This window comes from Silene latifolia, chromosome Y (assembly GCF_048544455.1).
Source record: "Silene latifolia isolate original U9 population chromosome Y, ASM4854445v1, whole genome shotgun sequence".
NCBI lineage: Eukaryota > Viridiplantae > Streptophyta > Magnoliopsida > Caryophyllales > Caryophyllaceae > Silene > Silene latifolia.
Window position 1 is genome coordinate 51,259,648 of NC_133538.1, and position 7,321 is coordinate 51,266,968.

Below are 7,321 nucleotides of genomic sequence, written 5' to 3' on the forward strand. Positions count from 1 at the left end.
GTAGACTTGTATATATTGTTTGTATATATTATGCTTGTCTATCCTTGTTCACATTGATCGACTACACCACATCCGAGACATGAGGATATTGAAGACTGCATGGTATGATCTTTCCAATCTCCTTTTTCCTCTCTATGTTAATGACTATGTGGCATTATTTTGATTGATGCGGTATAAACAATGTGAATCTAGGACTTGCATTTAGATTATTTGGCATATTAGTTGGCAGAATCATATACATTAGGATGTATATATGTTAGTTGCATCATGGCATGTAGTTTGCATGTTAGAAAATTTTGTGAAACCATCTACTTGGGAAGCTTGACAAGTGTACATAGGCCCTAGTAGATGCTTTCTCTTCTTAAGACTTTGCTTGTTAGAATACTTTTAAAATACCCTAGGATGTGTCATGCTAGTATCCTTTGACCCATGGATTAAGGCCTAGTCAAGAGTACCTTGTGGTGTGATAACTCCTTGGCTACCGTTTATTCCAAGGTGACCCTTGAAACCATGAAACCATCATCCATCCATGTTCTACCACATTTTTGTCATCAAAGGGAATGGGCACAAAAAGAAATTGATTTGAGTTCAAGAAATGAAATGAAAAATGAAATAAAGTTTGCAAAATGCATCAAATGAAAAGAGGAGCAAAAATAGAACTCCTATGCTTCAAATATAAGCCACCCTCACTACATATGGGGTGACTTTGAAAATGTTCAAAAGAAAAATGCAAAAAGTTGAAAAGTTGTCAAGTGTTGAATTGCTAAAAATCAAAAAAAAAGGCAAAAGAAAGTGTCCTCAAATGTTATATGCCACAAGAAATTGGGGGGAAAACAAAAACAAAAGCAAACTCCCAAATGAAACTCAAATATCTATTGATCCCTTTATCCATCGTATCCATTTTTATGCATGATAGAGAGGGGACGACCCTTCTTCTTGTCTAGGCAAGAGGGGGAATTCCGCGATCCTCCAATGTTTCTAACACCATAGGGAGTCTATTCTTGACAAAAGTATTTAACGATTGAGGACAAAAGTACCCTAGCTTGACACAACTTTGAGGTGATTTATTGGTATCCTTCTAGGCTTAGTAGTTTGAAGAAATTGCATCTATGAAGGATTGTGTATCGTTGAATTGCTTCCCTTGTAGATAATTTCCGCCACTTAGATGAGGAAAGTGGCTATTCTTTTGTAGATGCATCCATCACTTTATTTTTGTGTGCTTTAATGCTTGGATGTGTCGCCATTTTGGCAAGACCCACCTTGCCTTGCAAGGAGGCATCCTACCTCATGGTTGTCTGGTTGTGAGTTGAAGGGGCGGAGTGAGACGCGCTAATTGTCTCATATCGGCTATGCTATTAGGTTAGTTCAAATAACGGTCCTAGTCTTTGTCACCTCTTTACTCGGGACGAGCAAAGGTTCGGTTTGGGGATATTTGATGTTACCATTATTTGAGCATATTTAGTCCCCGAATTAGCCTTGTTCCCATGCTTTTTAGTACATAAGTAGGTCATTTATTGTCTTTAGTCCTTTGTTTTGCATATTCTTTGAGGTTTTGATCCCTTGGTAGGAAAGGAGTGCAAACCTTGCATTTTCATGGCAAAATGAAGCTAAATTGATTGAATTCAATTACCAAGCATCAAAGAGAAGACAAGACTAGAAGGCCTTTGTACATATTGTAGTAGTTGGGCAATGATGAGAAAAGATCCTTGCATCTCCAATGAAATCCCCAAGGATTGTACGAAGAAGAAGGAAGAAAAGAAGAAGGGAAGAAGCTGATCAAGAATCCGAGCGGATTGCCTACTGGACGCCGAAGGAATCCGAGCGTCTTCCTCAGAAGGACGCTCGTCCAAAACCACCACAATTCGCCCGTCCACCCCACAAATCCGCTCGTCCAAAACCACCACAATCCGCTCGTCCCGTGCCCTGGAAGCTCGGATTGTGTGACAGCTATTTAGTCTTCTATTTGTTCTATGAAGGATGCGCATACCTCGAGAAAGACTAGCAAAAAGGAGACTCGCATATTTTTCTGAGAGGAGCGATTCCTCAAGGACTTAATCGTCATTTAAGTCCTTAGTAAACCCTAATTTGTGTACCTAATCCCCACTATAAATACCCCATTAGTCTAATTAGATAATCATGTTCTTCTTAGCAATCTCTAGTGTAGTTTATATCATTCTAATCTCTCTTTAATCTTGTAATCAACTTTTAATCAAGTCTTAATACAAATCTCATTTTCTTAATCTCTCTTTTTTCATCTTTCATTTTGTGTAATTGAAGATTATTTGGGTTATTATTGGGAGATTGACAACCTTCCAATCAATCATCAACTACTTTTATTATTCTTTGCTTTATTATTGGAATCATTAGTAGGTATAATTCTCTTAATCCCTTTTTAATTATTGTTAATTATCTTCATTTATTCATCATGTTTTACTTTGTTGGTATGATTGACAACCTTGCTAGCATGTTCAACATGATAATGAGTGAGTAGTTTCCTTAGCTAGGGTTAATGGGTAATTAGGGGAAACCAACATGGGGGATGATTCATGCTTAAATAATATGTTTTCATAGTTTATTTGCTTGCTTGTTGTGATCTCAACTTATACACATGTTATGTTTGATGAAATGCGAGCCTATGAATCCTTGCATTTTTTACCCATCACCTATCTTTTCAATGAGACTTGTAAGACATAAACCAACTCGAGTCTCATTAGACCATGCATATAGTTGAGTAGGGAAGATTAAGTCGACTTGTAGGTGTTGTAAAATCTAATCGATTCGGCTCCGGGACCCAAACTTTCCTAGGATTGTAAGATATAAACCAACTTGATCCATCACAACAATAATTTCTTGCTTATAATTTGAGAATATGTTTGTATGATCAATTCCCATGAATCCCCTATGACCCCATGACACCCTAGTGCCTTTTATCAATTGTTTACATCCCTTTTTTTAATCATCTTGCTTGCTTACTTTCATTTCTATTTAGTTTAGTGATCTTCTATTCAAACCCCAAATTGTGACATCCCTAGACACCGCTACTTGCAATTAAAAATCTCACTTCAATACCCATCCCTTGGGATCCGACCTTTACTTGCCTCTTTACTAATAGTAGAGTTGTTTGTGGAGTTATAAATATTGTTTTGGTCTAGGTGCTCCTAACGACAAGTACCAAAAACTAAACCTCTAAAGAGGGCTCGACCAAGATGATTCCAAATAATAAAGCAAAGAATAATAGAAGTACTTAATGATTGATGGAAGGTTGTCAATCCTCCAAATAAACCCAAATAATCTTCTAATTACCCAAGATAAATGATGAACAATAAATAAATTAAGGAAAGATTAAGGAATGAGATTTGTATTAATACTAGATTAAGAGTTGATTACAAGATTAAGGAATGATTACTAATTGATTAGAACTTGATTAACAAAGCATGCTAATCTAAGTAGTACATTGGGGTATTTATACTAAAGATTAGGTACATAAATTAGGGTTACTAAGGGCTTAAATGACTATTAAGACCCTTAAGAAAAGTTGAGGAAATGCTCCTCTCCAAGGAGATGAGCATCTCCATTTTGCTAGTCCCGTATGGATATGCTCGTCCCGAGCGGCTTGGAAGCTGGCACGGTGGGTTCTGTCAGGTGATCGGAGCGCATCATAGAGGAGACGCTCGGATTCTATGGCTTCAAGACGAGCGTCTTAAGCTCAGGACGCTCGGATTCTGATGGAGGGAGACGCCCGGATTGCTGGCAATCCGCTCGGATCCTGGGTCTGACAACTTCTCTTTTCTTCATTCCTCAACAATCCGTGGGGATCTTGTTGAGGATGCAAGGATCTTTTCATCATTGCCCAATCTAATATATTATCTACATAGGCCTTTAAGTATCGTCTTCCCTTTGATGCTTGGTCATTGGATGCGATCAATTTAGCTCCACTTCGCCATGTAAATGCAAGGTTTGCTCTCCTCTCTTACCAAGGAAACAAAACCTCAAAGAATATGTAAAATGGGAAACTAAAGATTGTAAATGACCCAATTATGCACTATAAAGCATAGGAACGAGGCTAATTCCGGAACTAAATGTGCTCAAATATGAGTCACATCAGCAATATTGGTAGCATCATTCCTCAATTGTTCATGCACATACTCTAAATGTTTCCATGCTCTCATACTATTATTGTCCACATCATCAAATAGTCTTCTATTGAGATCCTTTAGAGTTTCTTTAGGAGCTTGAATTTTCTTACAATTTGGAACATGGGTGTGCCAGGAATGCTGTTATCCCAAATCATTTGAACACTAGGGATAAATTGGTCCACAACACTCCACATGTGAAAGTATTTGAAACATTTCTTTTTTTGATGACTTGAGCTCTGCCTCTGAATAATGCAAGGAGTATGATCAAAGTATCCCTCAACATGGAAATAAGCATAGTAATCCGATCTCTTAGAGATCCAATCATGATTAACCAGAGCCCTGTCCAATCTACTATATACTTTGGTGGCTGCTTCCTGCTTATTATTCCACATAAAGTAAGATCCTGAAGCAATAATATCCACCAAGTTACAATTATCAACACAACTCTGAAAATCCTCTATTTCTTCCTTAGTAGATTGTCCTCCCAACCTTTCACAAGGTCTGAGCACAATGTTAAAGTCACCACAAATAAGCCAGGATCCTTTAATATAATTCTTAAAATGACCAAGTCTATCCCATAAATCTTTCCTCTCCTGAACACCATTGAATGCATATACCATAGTGAGATAAAAAGATCCCCCTGAAACCAACTCACCTACCTTAACATGAATAAATTGGGCATTGTACTCTATGATGTGAATTTGATAAAGACGAGGTTTCCAGAGTAACCAGACCCTTCCACCTTTATGCCATTAAGAATTAGTAGAGACATACCACCCATCACAAATATTTTGCCTGATTCTATTTAGAGATGAAGGTTTTACCCTCGTCTCAAGGAGGCCAAAGAGTCTAATGTTATGTGAATGCAAGAACCACTTAATGTGTTTCTGTTTATCTAGACTATTTAACCCCCTTATATTCCAAAATCCTATCATTGTGTACCACCCCCCTCAGGGGACAATACCACTGACCTTGTACTTATCCCAACCTTAGGTGTTTCATTGTTTAAGGCATCCATGAAGGAGTACTGTCCAAATTTGTTTTAACTATACCCCTGATCAATCAATTCCTGTCTGCTCAATCTTATTATGGCTCTAGCGGGTTTATTAACCTTATAGGTCTCAGTACTCATCCCTTGCACCTGATAATTCATGGGTCTCTCCATTGGAGTATTATGTGCCAATCTCTGAGAGTCAGCCTGCACAAGACTAGGTGTGACTAACCTAGGTGAAGGAACCTTGGGGGTAGCCACTTTGGGATTAGTTACCTTCTGCTGTTGAACCTGCACCTTAGGCTGCCATTTTTGAGTCACCTGTTGCCAAGGTTTCAGCTTACTCTTAGATCTCTTGCATGCTTACTCTGTATGTCCCACACCACCAAAATCCGTAAAAAGGATAGGATTCCATTTAAACTCAACCTTAAGAGTAATTAACTCCCCACTTTCATCCAGGAACTTAACATCCTTGGGAGCACTCTTCCCAAAGGTAACATCAATTAAAACTCTGGTATAAGCTAACCTTGTTCGATCCTCCGTAGCCCCATCACAACGAACATAGTCCCCAAGCAGTCCAGCAATCCAAGGAATACAGTTACCCCAAAATTTCAGAGGAAGATTTAGTAATCTAACCCATACAGGAACCACTGTAATCTCCGCTTTAGTTAATGATTCATTAGGAGTCCAAGGGCACACAATCAGGGGCCTATTATCAAAAACATAATGGCCATGGTGTAACAAAGCCTCCATATATTTCTGTTTTTGAAATCTCACGAGAAAAACCTCAGACGATAAGAAGGAAACTCTACCAACCCCATAACCCGCCCAAACCCAATAGATAAAGTCCTCCAAAGTATCCCATGGTGGATTTGCACCCAGGATGAAGCAAATAAAAGAGTTCTTCCAAAAGTCTACTTCCTTCTGAACATCATTCACAGAAAATTGCAACATACCTTCCGGTTCTTCCACAATAGTATCCAGTTTTTGTTTGCTCTTGCCACAATTCTGGGCAATCCATTCTTCAGTTTCTTCATCTGTGATAAGGTCATCTAAATCCAAAGGTTCAAGCTCCACTGGATTTAATACAATCTTAAAAACTGAAGAAGAAGAATGTCCAGCTACAGTAAAGTCTAAAAGAGAAAAACGATTTTTATTATTATTGTGATTTTTTGATGCTGAAAACGATGAAAATTGCCTCGTATTTTTGATCGTCGTCATTGTGTCAGATCTAAGATTTCCAATTGGTTACTTTCCCCTTTTTTCCGTTTTTTTCCTTTCTCTTTCTATCTCTACATTATTTTTGTTTAAAGAAATGACCTTAACATATTAAAGAAAATTAAAAATTAAAGACGAAGTTTTATAAGGCAATTAAACCAACTTTTACTCAAGGAAATTAAAAATTTGGGCATGACTTGTCTAAAATTAAAAAATTTAAGACGAAGTTTTAAGGTGAGATTTTCACATATCAAAACAAAAAAATCATCCATAACAACAAAGGTTAAGCCTTTATTGTCCAATTAGACTCAACAACAAGCACCAAAAGTCCTCATACAACCTCATGCATCCATTTTCGTGTTCTTCAATTTAGGTGGTAGAATTGACATAAAAACTTAATTTTTTTAGCAACAATAATAATGTAGAGAGCTATTTGTTACCATGAATTATGTAAAAGCATGAAATAAATTGATAACCTCAAGCACCATTAATGTAGATTTAACAAATTCAAGATGAAGGAATAAGAGGAAGAATGGTCCACTTACATTGCTAACTAGGAGAGATTTAAGACGGAAGTTTTGAGTGGAAAACTTAGCCCAAGTAGTAAATCACAAAAAGGGAGTTTTGGAATTATTTTTAGAGAGATTTTGGTGTTGTTTGAATGAGGTAAAAATGAGATATGAAGAAGATAAGGAATGAAGAAAAGGGAATCAAACCTGTGTAAATCCCATCCCAGCTCCACTCGGTCGAGTGAATTTTTCACTCGGTCGAGTGGCCGAGTTCACTCGGTCGAGTGCCCTATTTTCCAGGATGTTCCCATCTTCTGAAATATGATGCACTCGGTCGAGTGTCAGAGCCCACTCAGTCGAGTGAGAGGTTACTCGGTTGGGTGCAAACTCGTACTCGGTAGAGTGGTTGCTTATGGTTTGAAATTTCGAGTCGAATGAGAACGATGAAATCCCTGCAATACAAAGAG